This window comes from Hyperolius riggenbachi, chromosome 10 (genome assembly GCF_040937935.1).
Source record: "Hyperolius riggenbachi isolate aHypRig1 chromosome 10, aHypRig1.pri, whole genome shotgun sequence".
Lineage (NCBI taxonomy): Eukaryota > Metazoa > Chordata > Amphibia > Anura > Hyperoliidae > Hyperolius > Hyperolius riggenbachi.
The window spans coordinates 12,768,925-12,783,965 of record NC_090655.1 but is presented as its reverse complement, the minus strand read 5'-3'; the positions used below and the strand labels follow the sequence as shown (position 1 = coordinate 12,783,965).

The 15,041-nt window shown below is 48.3% G+C and overlaps 1 protein-coding gene across 1 annotated transcript in view; it reads right to left on the bottom strand.

Annotated features, from left to right (window-relative positions):
• The window catches only part of FANK1 (fibronectin type III and ankyrin repeat domains 1), a 125,879-nt gene that overhangs the window by 61,039 nt on the left and 49,799 nt on the right, over window positions 1–15,041 (bottom strand). The window lies entirely within an intron of this gene.

The window sequence follows — 15,041 nt, the reverse complement described above, 5'->3', positions numbered from 1 at the left end:
AGGGCCAATCCAGCAAAAAAAGTAAGCAATTAAAATCTGACAGTATGCTTTCCTGTACCTGGTAATGTGCATTTAGCGGTTACACACTGCAAGCAGCTAATTACCATAACGCTACAATTTACAATGCAACGCTAACGTCACATTGTAAACGTCCCATAGGATTAGCATTGCAGTGCGGTAAGCTGCGTTAGAAGACTTTATTACGCAGCTCCACATCGTCCCACTGTGAATGCAGCCTGAAAGAAAACAGATTGTCAAATGCCCATGTTTTCCAATGGCACAGTTCCCACTATACGCATTTTAACTGAAAGCTTTTTCACAATGCAATGCTATGGAAAAAAAACGCGTACCAACGCATACTGAGGGCCCTTTTACATGTAATGCGTTGGTGTTCGTTAGGATGCATTGGTACGCTTTTTTGCATAGCAGTGCACTGTGAAAAAGCTTTTGGTTACTGAGAGGATACAGTGGAACAGACGAGGTCGCATTCTAGTGATGCCAGGATCGGTAAGAGGTGCTATAACTTTTCCTATCCAGCCGGCCGGCGTTTGTAACCAGATACACTACCCAATATATGCTTCTCATACTATTACAAACATGCTACTAGGGTTATTCCAGTAGCTAAAAATTCACTGTAGGGCCCCTTTAAAAATAAAAATAAACATTTGCTCTGGTTGTCTGAATTGAAGGTCATTCAGAGCAATAAAGATTCATTTACATGATTATTTACCCCAATAAAAATGGCCACTGCCTCATTCCAATTTTGTTGTGTATTAGGTATTACTGTATATACTCGTGTATAAGCCTAATTTTTCAGTACAAAAAATATGCTGAAAAGTTACCCCCTCGGCTTATCTGCAAGTCAGTGGAGCAGAACGGAGGGTGGAGCAGGTTTTGTTACTGGCAGAGGAGTGTAAGGATTGTGCACTAGTGATCCTGCGCTTACCAGCTGGCTCCCTGATGTGCCTGTGCCCCCATCCGCTGTAACATGGTGTGCAGAGTGTGCTGCTCAGGCCTACCTGTGTTCCCTGGCTTGTGGAGCGGAGCGTGCAAGCAATGTGTCAGCGTTGCAATGATCAGGGATTCTTCCTGTGTGGCAATCGCTGTGTCTCATATCTATGACGCCATCTAGTGACATCTTGAGACACAGCAGTATCATCCTTGGGGCACATCTGGCTATGGGGAGGAGGCTGACTTGTACTGGGGGAAAATCTGGCTACTGTGGAGGGGGCTTATACGTGAGTCAATCCCTTTTTCCTGGTTTGTAAGAGAAAAGTGGGTACCTCGGCTTATAGGCGGGTCGGCTTATATGCCAGTATATATGGTAAGTTAATGGTAAGTTGATATACATATGAGGTGTGCAATACCATGGACCACGCCTACTGACCAAATGCAGCTGATGCTGTTGCATAGGATTGCTCTATTTCCATGCTACATAAATTTGCATAAACTCTGAATCATTCCCATCTCATTTACTTTAAAGGGAACATGAACTGAGTAAAATTATTTAACATAAAACACAATGTAGCTGCAAATAAATATTACATACTTACCTCAACGTCAGTTCCTCACAGAAGCTCACCATTTTCTTCTAGCAATGATTCCTTCTAGTTCTGACAATATTTTGTCAGAACTGAAATATACCAGTTGCTGTCAGTTATATATCAACAGCTGTCAGTTACAACTGAATGTGCAAGTTAAAGTGAACCTCCGAACTAAAATTCTACTCAGTAGAACTGAAAAGGCTTGGTGTTTCTTTAATAGTTTCACAGCATCAGAACTTTGTTTTTCTTACCAAAGCATCATTTTTAGCTAAGCTCCTCCCATCAAAGAAAAAAAACCTGGGCTTTTTTTCCCTGATGCTGTGCAGAGCATGATGGGATTTCCTATGTTGTTGTTCACGTTGCCTAGCAACTGGGAGAGGTGCTCAGGACACAGAACAGTTGGAACTGTGCCTCATGCTCCCTGTCACCTCCTTTCAACCAAAAAGATGGCTGCCCTCATGAAATAAAACATTTGTCTGTTCTTTTAAAAGAGTAAAGGTGGCCATACACTGGCCCGATTCCCGGCCGTTTCGACAGCAGATTCGATCCTGGGATCGAATCTGCTGCCAATCGTTCGCGGTAAACGCCGCCGACGATCCGATTTCCTCCCGAAATCGGATCGGTCCGTCGATCGCGCCGTGCGGGAAATTACCCTCGATCGCCCGCGGGTAAAGTGCGCGTCGCTAGCGGCGGCCGATCCGATGAAAAATACATTACCTGATGCGGGCTCCCGGGCGTCTTCTCCGCATCTTCTCAGCGCTGCACCAGCTCCATCCCGGCGCTTCCTGTGTCACTGCAGTGACCCAGGAAGTTCAAATAGAGGGCGCTCTATTTGAACTTCCTGGTCACGGAGTGACACAGGAAGCGCCGAGATGGAGCAAGAACAGAGCGGTGCAGCGTGGAGAAGATGCCCGGGAGCCAGCGTCAGGTAATGTATGCGTGGGGGGAGGACAGGCGGCAGGAGCAGCTGAAAAGATTGTGATCGGTTTCAGGCTGAAATCGATTCACAATCTGTTTGCAGTAAAGGCAGCCATACGATCCCTATCTGATCAGATTCGATCAGATAGGGATCTGTCAGCTGGTCGATCTGATGGCACATCGACCAGTGTATGGCTGCCTTAAGAGATTATATTACCTATCTATTTTAATTAACATAACTAATGTAACTTAATGACAGTATGTTTGTTTAGGCTGAAGTTCCTCTTTAACCTCCCTGGCGGTAAGCCCGTGCTGAGCACGGGCTATGCCGCCGGGAGGCACCGCTCAGGCCCCGCTGGGCCGATTTGCATAATTTTTTTTTTGCTGCACGCAGCTAGCACTTTGCTAGCTGCGTGCAGTGCCCGATCGCCGCCGCTACCCGCCGATCCGCCGCTATACGCGTCGCCGCAGCCCCCCCCCCCCCAGACCCTGTGCGCTGCATGGCCAATCAGTGCCAGGCAGCGCCGTGGGGTGGATCGGAGTCCCCTTTGACGTCACGACGTCAATGACGTCGGTGACGTCATCCCGCCCCGTCGCCATGGCGACGGGGGAAGCCCTCCAGGAGATCCTGTTCTTTGAACGGGATCTCCTGATCTCCGGCGGCGATCGGAGGGGCTGGGGGGATGCCGCTGAGCAGCGGCTATCATGTAGCGAGACCTCGTCTCGCTACATGAAAAAAAAAAAAAAAAAAAAATTTTTTTTAAAAAACGTATTTGCTGCCCCCTGGCGGATTTTGCCAAACCGCAAGGAGGGTTAATGCCCATGCTTCCCTATGGCTCAAGTTGGTGATATTACAATTTAACAGTGTGCTGACCAGGAAGCTATTATGGGGTAATGGCCATTTTCAAAATGGAGGACAGAGAATTCCATTGATCACAGTGGGCAAATGGGACGCAGGAGAGGAGAAGGAGATTGAGGAGTAGACTACACAGGAGGTAAGTATGACCTGTGTATAATTATTTTGACTTTTAATCTTCAGTTCAGGTTCTCTTTAAAGAGGCACTGTAACGTCATGCAAAAAAATGTAATACATTATTATGGATACCAAATTTTATGGCAATTTTCCTGGTTTCAGCACTAGAAACACTTCCTATATTTATAAATTGTTGTATATTGGTGTATAACCCCACCTTCCCAGCGATGCTTAGCCTAGGCTGTTAAGCTATACGGAATTCTCCCAGTATGCTTTGGGAGACCAGATGTTTCTGCCTACTTTGGAACATGCAACAAACATTCCACAGAGCTGCACCTGCCAGTACTAAAGATGTCACCTCCTGTGATAAATTTCAGATTTGTAAATCGGGGTGAGGAAATAGGCAATCACTGGCTAAATTATTTATAAATGAATACTGTAAAATACAAGCAATTTTAATCATCAAATTACATTCAGTAAGGTTCCTCTTTAAAGGACCTCTATTGAGAGAAATTGTAAAAGTTAAAAATACACGTAAACACCTAAATAAGAAGTACTTTTCTTCCAGAATAAAATGAGCCATTAACTCTTCTCCTGTGTTGCTGTCACTGTCAGTAGGAAGTAAAAATCCAACAGATCAGACAGGTTTTGGACTAGCACATCTCCTCATGATGGGGGATTATCAGGGCTTATTTATTTTCTAAAGCACTTAGTAAATGGTGGTTGCTCAGTCCAAGTGCCACATCCCGGTAGGGGAGGTTGGCCTGCATCTTTGTATAGATATTTTCTAGGGAGTGCTTTTGTAAAGAATATAGGAGATACTAAGAATCCCCCATGAGGAGATGAACTAGTCCAAAACCTGTCAGTTCTGTCAGATTTCTACTACCCTAAGTGACAGCAACATAGGAGAAAAGTAATTTACAGCCAGTTTTACTGTGGAAGAAGCGTACTACTTATTTGTATGTATTTACAAGGGTTTTAAAATTTTATAATTTTTTGCGATAGTATTCCTTTAAGAATCGAATCACTAAATGGTTGCTATTGCCAACCAATTCTGCCTTCTCTAGCATCTGCCCCTCCCCGCCTGGAGATCTACAAAGGCAAATTCGGCATGGAGTGCAAAACCCACAGATTCCTTATTCTGTAAATTAAAATTCACCTGAATTCCTCTCGCTCTCCGGCCTGCGTGAATTAAACGGGCTAATGAAATATTTACGGCGGTTACTGGAGCCGCCAGGAGCCCGATGTCACCGAGAGCAAGAAAACAACCGCCGCGGCCTTGTTTGCAGCTTCATCATCTTTAATCAAAAATTATTTTCCAACAATACTTAGAAAAAAAACACTGATTTCCTTCAAGTATTAAAAACCTGTAAAGGTATAAATCAAGACAGTCTCTGAGGATGGGAGCGTCAGCAGTGCAGCAAGCCTGCCACCTAGTGGCCACTCCAGGCTGTGCAAGCCAGCTAATCTCATTACATAAAGTGACAACGCAGAGGTGAACAGAACAGAGGAATAAAATAATAATCTATATTCAAATAATCATACAGAAAAAAGAAAGTCACAGGCAGGATTATTGTGGATTTTTATCTCGATCGGCGTAGCTAATCAGGTGTACGGAAGGAGGTGGAATTGCGGGGTGGATATTGTATATAGAGAGGGGTCGTAGGAAGTTCATGCAGGGAAGGGATAGGTGGGAAATATGATGACGCTGTACATTAGCTTTATAGCCACTTTCAGGGTCGTAACAATAGACCTTGCAAGGGATGCACCCGCAGTGGGGCCCAGAAACTGTAGAGGGTCCCATGGGGGGGCAGAAGTTTCTTTTTCCTGTCCTGAGATACTGACAACTAAGGGCACAGAGAAAAAGAGAGAAAAAAAAAAAAACTTTCTGGTCTCTACAAAATTGTTCTAATGACTGCATCTACTCAGCCACTGATAAGGAATTATACAAAGTTTTGTAGCCAAAGATTTGTAGACAGTCCCTATTCAGTGTGCAGCTGGGTCTTGTACACAACATCCAGCCCCCAACCTCTCCACCCCCCTCCCCAAGTGCTGTTTACTGTAGGTATGCTGGATGAGTCTGCAGAGCCAGTTCTGCTGCATCAGAGATGGACAGAGTGAGTGTAATAAACTGAGGCTGGGAGCACACGTCTGTCGGTTATCTGTTCAGCTTGCCAGTGCAAAAAGCACGGGGGGGTTGGGCTTCTTCATCCACAGTTTTCCAGGGGGGCCCAGTGACTGCTGGTTACTCCCCTGGCTGCTTTGGTAAGGTACATGAACCTCTGTCTACAGGACGAGTTTTAATATTGTAGCGTGATGGCGTGTGAAAGAGATTGTGTGTGATCTGCAGGAGAGAGAGATTAAGTGGGTGAGTGGTGACAATACAGTTTATGTGGATATGGGTAAGCAAGCGCTAGAGAAGTTCAATAAGATGCTAAATGCATGAAAATGTAATGCAAACTTAATTTAACTTGTTATGGGACCGGTGCCAGCATATCTACGCCCCTTGAGACTTCATCTTAGCTCCATCTTAGGAACATAGATATTCGTACCTCGCCGCGATCGCCTGCTGTGCGAGCTCTTGTGCCTGCTCGTTAGTACACTTATCAGTGAATGGGACAATGTGAAAGTGGGGGGGGGGGGAAGAAGAATTGCTGCCCGTGGTGAAGCTGCACATTGTATAAGGAGCCCAATTTTAGCAGCACTACTCTACAGCAATTAGTATTATGCTGGTATTGCCTAAATAATCCTATCTAATAATATCCCTGTGTCCCTGCGTCATCCTGTCCCTGCGTCATCCTGTCCCTGTGTCCCTGCGTCATCCTGTGTCCCTGCGTCATCCTGTGTCCCTGCGTCATCCTGTCCCTGCGTCATCCTGTCCCTGTGTCCATAGGTTGCGCTACTGCGCATGTGCAGGACAGACAGCCGTTGGGACAGGAGGACGGGGCTAGTGAACCAGGCAGACGGGTGCGTGCGCATGCGCACTGACTGGCAGCAGCGGTGGAGGAGTGAAAAGACCAAGAGTCCGTTTTTAAACGGGCTTAAGTTAGTTAGTGGGAGAAATAAAAGGTGAAGCTGAAAACCCACCCCAAAGACTGCGGAAGATGGATCGGGGAAGATGTGGCGCCGACGTACCCAACGAACAATCACTCCCAGATCTATCTTCCGTCAGCGCGTACCTTGGGAACATACGACAGGTGCAAATGCGACGCTGTACGATTACAGTAATTAACACGGGGGTCAATGGCGATCAGAACCACTGTGCACGACAGCCAGTCAAATAGGCACTGTGCACGACAACCAGTCAAAGAAGCACTGTGCACGACTGCCAGTCAAAGAAGCACTGTGCACGACTGCCAGTCAAAGCGAATGATTATCGTGTGTAATCGGCAGTGGTTGAACATAGTTTACCAAACTTTTGTTAAACAATGTTGCGCCATATCATAGAAAAAAAATTGTCACAAAATGTTTTGCTGCACAGGAGTGACTGACCAGGACTACGCACAAGACACAGGGACTCTGCTGCACAGGAGTGACTGACCAGGACTACGCACAAGACACAGGGACCCTGCTGCACAGGAGTGACTGACCAGGACTACACACAAGACACGGGGACTGTGCTGCACAGGAGTGACTGACCAGGACAACGCACAAGACACGGGGACTGTGCTGCACAGGAGTGACTGACCAGGACTACGCACAAGACACAGGGACTCTGCTGCACAGGAGTGACTGACCAGGTCTATGCACAAGGCACCGGGACTCTGCTGCACAGGAGTGACTGACCAGGACTACGCACAAGACACAGGGACTCTGCTGCACAGGAGTGACTGACCAGGTCTATGCACAAGGCACCGGGACTCTGCTGCACAGGAGTGACTGACCAGGACTACGCACAAGACACAGGGACCCTGCTGCACAGGAGTGACTGACCAGGACTACGCACAAGACACGGGGACTGTGCTGCACAGGAGTGACTGACCAGGACTACGCACAAGACACAGGGACTCTGCTGCACAGGAGTGACTGACCAGGACTACGCACAAGGCACCGGGACTCTGCTGCACAGGAGTGAATGACCAGGACTACGCACAAGGCACCGGGACACTGCTGCACAGGGGTGACTGACCAGGACTACGCACAAGACACAGGGACTCTGCTGCACAGGAGTGACTGACCAGGACTACGCACAAGACACAGGGACTCTGCTGCACAGGAGTGACTGACCAGGACTACGCACAAGACACGAGGACTCTGCTGCACAGGAGTGACTGACCAGGACTACGCACAAGGCACCGGGACACTGCTGCACAGGGGTGACTGACCAGGACTATGCACAAGACACAGGGACTCTGCTGCACAGGAGTGACTGACCAGGACTACACACAAGACATGGGGACTCTGCTGCACAGGAGTGACTGACCAGGACTACGCATAAGACACAGGGACTCTGCTGCACAGGAGTGACTGACCAGGACTACGCACAAGACACAGGGACCCTGCTGCACAGGAGTGACTGACCAGGACTACGCACAAGGCACGGGGACTCTGCTGCACAGGAGTGACTGACCAGGACTACGCACAAGGCACGGGGACTCTGCTGCACAGGGGTGACTGACCAGGACTACACACAAGACACAGGGACTCTGCTGCACAGGAGTGACTGACCAGGTCTATGCACAAGGCACCGGGACTCTGCTGCACAGGAGTGACTGACCAGGACTACGCACAAGGCACGGGGACTCTGCTGCACAGGAGTGACTGACCAGGACTACGCACAAGACACGGGGACTGTGCTGCACAGGAGTGACTGACCAGGACTACGCACAAGACACATGGACTCTGCTGCACAGGAGTGACTGACCAGGACTACGCACAAGACACAGGGACTCTGCTGCACAGGAGTGACTGACCAGGACTACGCACAAGACACGAGGACTCTGCTGCACAGGGGTGACTGACCAGGACTATGCACAAGACACGGGGACTCTGCTGCACAGGAGTGACTGACCAGGACTACGCACAAGACACGAGGACTCTGCTGCACAGGAGTGACTGACCAGGACTACGCACAAGGCACCGGGACACTGCTGCACAGGGGTGACTGACCAGGACTATGCACAAGACACAGGGACTCTGCTGCACAGGAGTGACTGACCAGGACTACGCACAAGACACGGGGACTCTGCTGCACAGGAGTGACTGACCAGGACTACGCACAAGACACAGGGACTCTGCTGCACAGGAGTGACTGACCAGGACTACACACAAGACACAGGGACCCTGCTGCACAGGAGTGACTGACCAGGACTAAGCACAAGACACAGGGACTCTGCTGCACAGGAGTGACTGACCAGGACTACGCACAAGACACAGGGACTCTGCTGCACAGGAGTGACTGACCAGGACTACGCACAAGACACGTGGACTCTGCTGCACAGGAGTGACTGACCAGAACAACGCACAAGACACGGGGACTCTGCTGCACAGGGGTGACTGACCAGGACTACACACAAGACACGGGGACTGTGCTGCACAGGAGTGACTGACCAGGAATACACACAAGACATGGGGACTCTGCTGCACAGGAGTGACTGACCAGGACTACGCACAACACACGGGGACTCTGCTGCACAGGAGTGACTGACCAGGACTACACACAAGACACGGGGACTCTGCTGCACAGGAGTGACTGACCAGAACTACGCACAAGACACGGGGACTCTGCTGCACAGGGGTGACTGACCAGGACTACGCACAAGACACAGGGACTCTGCTGCACAGAAGTGACTGACCAGGACTACGCACAAGACACGGGGACTCTGCTGCACAGGGGTGACTGACCAGGACTACACACAAGACACAGGGACTCTGCTGCACAGGGGTGACTGACCAGGACTACGCACAAGACACAGGGACTCTGCTGCACAGGGGTGACTGACCAGCACTACGCACAAGACACGGGGACTCTGCTGCACAGGGGTGACTGACCAGGACTACACACAAGACACAGGGACTCTGCTGCACAGGAGTGACTGACCAGGACTACGCACAAGACATGGGGACTCTGCTGCACAGGGGTGACTGACCAGGACTACACACAAGACACAGGGACTCTGCTGCACAGGAGTGACTGACCAGGACTACGCACAAGACACAGGGACTCTGCTGCACAGGGGTGACTGACCAGGACTACGCACAAGACACGGGGACTCTGCTGCACAGGAGTGACTGACCAGGACTACACACAAAAGACACGGGGACTCTGCTGCACAGGAGTGACTGACCAGGACTACGCACAAGACACGAGGACTCTGCTGCACAGGAGTGACTGACCAGGACTACGCACAAGACACAGGGACTCTGCTGCACAGGAGTGACTGACCAGGACTACGCACAAGACACAGGGACTCTGCTGCAAAGGAGTGACTGACCAGGACTACGCACAAGACACAGGGACTCTGCTGCACAGGAGTGACTGACCAGGACTACGCACAAGACACGGGGACACTGCTGCACAGGAGTGACTGACCAGGACTACGCACAAGACACGAGGACTCTGCTGCACAGGAGTGACTGACCAGGACTACGCACAAGACACGGGGACACTGCTGCACAGGAGTGACTGACCAGGACTACGCACAAGACAAGGGGACTCTGCTGCACAGGAGTGACTGACCAGGACTACGCACAAGACACGGGGACTCTGCTGCACAGGAGTGACTGACCAGGACTACGCACAAGACACAGGGACTCTGCTGCACAGGAGTGACTGACCAGGACTACGCACAAGACACAGGGACTCTGCTGCACAGGAGTGACTGACCAGGACTACGCACAAGACACAGGGACTCTGCTGCACAGGAGTGACTGACCAGGACTACGCACAAGACAAGGGGACTCTGCTGCACAGGAGTGACTGACCAGGACTACGCACAAGACACAGGGACTCTGCTGCACAGGAGTGACTGACCAGGACTACGCACAAGGCACGGGGACTCTGCTGCACAGGAGTGACTGACCAGGACTACGCACAAGACACGAGGACTCTGCTGCACAGGAGTGACTGACCAGGACTACGCACAAGACACGGGGACTCTGCTGCACAGGAGTGACTGACCAGGACTACGCACAAGACACAGGGACTCTGCTGCAAAGGAGTGACTGACCAGGACTACGCACAAGACACAGGGACTCTGCTGCACAGGAGTGACTGACCAGGACTACGCACAAGACACGGGGACACTGCTGCACAGGAGTGACTGACCAGGACTACGCACAAGACACGAGGACTCTGCTGCACAGGAGTGACTGACCAGGACTACGCACAAGACAAGGGGACTCTGCTGCACAGGAGTGACTGACCAGGACTACGCACAAGACACGGGGACTCTGCTGCACAGGAGTGACTGACCAGGACTACGCACAAGACACAGGGACTCTGCTGCACAGGAGTGACTGACCAGGACTACGCACAAGACACAGGGACTCTGCTGCACAGGAGTGACTGACCAGGACTACGCACAAGACACAGGGACTGCTGCACAGGAGTGACTGACCAGGACTACGCACAAGACACAGGGACTCTGCTGCACAGGAGTGACTGACCAGGACTACGCACAAGACAAGGGGACTCTGCTGCACAGGAGTGACTGACCAGGACTACGCACAAGACACAGGGACTCTGCTGCACAGGAGTGACTGACCAGGACTACGCACAAGGCACGGGGACTCTGCTGCACAGGAGTGACTGACCAGGACTACGCACAAGACACGAGGACTCTGCTGCACAGGAGTGACTGACCAGGACTACGCACAAGACACGGGGACTCTGCTGCACAGGAGTGACTGACCAGGACTACGCACAAGACACAGGGATGGCGGGTTTTATACTCCCTGTAATACTTGGCTTTTCATTGCCAATTACATTTGTATATTGGTATTACAGTATTAAAGCTACCGGTATATCCAGCCTCTTGCATTAAGGCCTCATTCACATTGCCCTCCGATCGCATGTCCGTCCGCGTTGGCCTTTTGTTGAGGCAATTTTTTTTTTACTTTTCCGGCACTTGGGTGGGTGATGCGTTTTTGTTAAATCGCTTTTCTAAGCGCTTTTCCCAAGTGTTTTTTTTTTATTTTATTCATCCCCTGATGCAAGTCGGGAAGTGAACTCTTTGACCCGGAAAAGAATAAATACAATGTATTTATTCTTAAAAACGTGAACGCAATCCCTGCATCAAAGCGATTTTGTGGGCGTTTTTCCTATACCTTCCATTGAGGCATAATCGTAGCAAAAATGGTCCGCGCAACGCTTTGCTGTCCGCACAGCGCACGACCCACGCTGATAGGAACCTTCTCATAGGCATTCATTGCACAAGCGTTCGAGGACGTTTTTTAAAAGCACACGCAGGTGAAAAAAGTAAGAAAACGCCTGCAGTGTGAACTGTATCAAACGGCTCTCATCTGAGCAATGGCGCTATCATTGCTAAAAAGGAAATGAATATCCTGTTGAGTATATTTTGTATGTAAATTAACAACCCAACATGTTTTCAGCCCCTCTATAAATGGAGACCTTCGTCAGGGAAAGAAAAGTGCTGCTAAACGCAGCTAAAAGCCTGATATCTCTCAAATCTAAATCTGGTTGTGTGTCCATTGTGGGTGAATAACATTCAGCTACTATCACGGGCAGCATGGTGGCGTAGTGGTTAGCGCTCTCGCCTTGCAACGCTGTGTGCCCGGTTTGAATCCCAGCCAGGTCAATCTGCAAAGAGTTTGCATGTTCTACCCGTGTCTGTGTGGGTTTCCCCGGACACTCCAGTTTCCTCCCACATCCCAAAAACATACAGATAAGTTAATTGGCTATCACCTAAGAAATAAATTGGCCCTAGACTACAGTAAATGCACTACACAATATACTGTTAAATCGTGGAGAAAAAAGCAGAGAGACAGCCGGGAGCCCAATGTAGTGTAATATCGTTAGGTCACCAGGACAATATATAAAAGGCAAGAAGTATACTCACAAATAAGGGTTGCTGGGTGAGGCAACCACTCGTCAGCGCTTGTGGGGGAAGTACCGTCCCCACTCGGCCTTATATGGTATGATACTGGTCCCTGCTCCAAAAAAAATGGTTCTGTGGTTCACGGGAAAATCCTTTTAACCAATCCCCCCTAAAGCTAAGGGGTAAACGCTAAGTACTGTAAGAACTGGAGGCGCCTGTTTCTAATGTACAGAGATCTCCAAAAGGCCGTACCCAACAATAACTTATGTGGTGTCCTACCTTTTAGGGTTCCTGTTCTAGATATATAAATCAGGCTTCGGATAAAAAGTTGACAAACGGCGCCTGGAAACAGGACCACCCTGGTGTTAGGCACGTTACTGACCTGAGGAAGCGGTTTTTACCGTGAAACGCGTTGTCGAGTGCACAAATAAATATTTTTGAATTTTTTATCTGAATTCTGATTTATATATCTAGAACAGGAAACCTAAAAGGTAGGAAACCACATCAGCTATTAGTTATTGTTAGTGAGTTATTGTTGGATACGGCCTTTTGGAGATCTCTGTACACCATTAGAAAAGGGCGCCTCCAGTTCTTACAGTACTACACAATATAGACATGGGACTAGGGTAGGGATTAGATGGTGAGCCTCTCTGAGGGACAGTTAGTGACAAGACGATATACTCTGTACAGCGCTGCGGAAGAGGTCAGCGCCATATAAATACTAAATAACAATAGTGATAGCTAATAGATGAGACAATCACAAGTAGCAGGGATCATTGTGGGCAGTGTGGAATGACAATAAGGCTTCCTCGGACTAAGGCCCGGTGCACACCAAAACCCGCTAGCAGACCCGCAAAATGCTAGCACATTTTGAAACGCTTTTTGTTATTTTTCTATGGCGTTTTGCTAGCGTTTTGCAGATTGCTGCAGCGGATTTCAGTATGGTAGATTTCATGTATTGTTACAGTAAAGCTGTTACTGAACAGCTTCTGTAACAAAAACGCCTGGAAAATCACTCTGAACAGGCGTTTTTCAGAGCGGTTTGTGTTATTCCTATACTTTACATTGGAGGCAGAAACGCCTCCGCAATCCAAAAAATGCCTCACCACGGCGTTTTTCGTTTCTGCAAAACGCCTCCCGCTCTGGTGTGCACCACCCCATTGAGATACATTGACCAAGCGGAAACGCTGAAAAAGCTGCTCGGTGTGCACCAGCCCTATGAGAGGTTTTTGAGTATCAAGTGTGTAGATTATATCTGCTACTACAATGTTCTTGTATTGCTCTCTGTTTATTCTGGTATCAGATGTTTGATGTATACATGATCTGTTTAGAGGGTCTGCATAGGCCTTTAGGCAAGAACTTGGAAGCAGATCATCAAAGGACTGTTTTACAGCATGTTGTGCTTTATATACAAAATGTTACATTGGGTGGAATATTCTGCTGAATGGGAATGTTCACTTATATTCTGTATCTGTTAACCACTTCAGCCTTCAGTGTATTTTCACCTTATGCGTCCATTTCAGCACTCCTCCCATTCATTTGCCAATAACTTTACCACTACTTATCAATGATCTATATCTTGTTTTTTACGCTACCAATTAGGCTCTCTGTGGGTGGTACATTTTGCTAAGAATGCTTGTTTTCTAAATGCATTTTAATGGAAATTTTAAGAAAAAATTTAAAAAAATTATTTCTCAGTTTTCAAAAAACCCCGCGTATTTTATTTGCCCATTTGTCCTGGTTATTACACCCCACCTCACTGGGCAGCGCGGTGGCGTAGTGGTTAGCGCTCTCGCCTTGCAGCACTGGGTCCCTGGTTCAGGTTCCCAGCCAGGTCAACATCTGCAAGGAGTTTGTATGTTCTCCTCGTGTCTGAGTGGGTTTCCTCCGGGCACGTTGGTTTCCTCCCACATCCCAAAAACAAAGATAATTGGCTTCCCCTAAATTGTCCCTAGACTACGATACATACACTACATGATACATATAGACATATGACTATGGTAGGGATTAGATTGTGAGCCCCTCTGAGGGACAGTTAGTGACAAGACAATATACTCTGTAAAGCGCTGCGTAAGGTGTCGGCGCGATATAGGTACTAAATAATAATAATAATAATAATAACACTGTTTAAATTATGTCCTTATCACAATGTTTAGATTGTAAGCTCGCAAGGGCAGGGCTCTCTCCCCCCTTTTGTATCTTGGAAATCATTATACATTTTATTATGTTACTTTTATCACTGTCATTACCAATTCTGTATTTTGTATTCTGTATCATTTTTGTATTTTGCCACTAATTATGTATCTTGTATATTGGTGTACACCATTGTCTGTATTATTATGTACCCCATGTTCGTTTCTTACTTTGTACAGCGCCACGGAACAGGTTGGCGCTTTATAAATCAATAATAATAATGTACGGTGCCAATATTTTATTTGGAAATAAAGGTACATCTTTTCAGTTTTGGGTCCATCATTATTTACAAGCCTATAATTTAAAAAACAGTAATATACCCTCTTGACATACATATTAAAAAAGTTCAGTCTCTAAGGTAACTATGTTTTTTTATGCAAAGGTTTCATGTGGGTATTTACGGGAGAGTGTGGG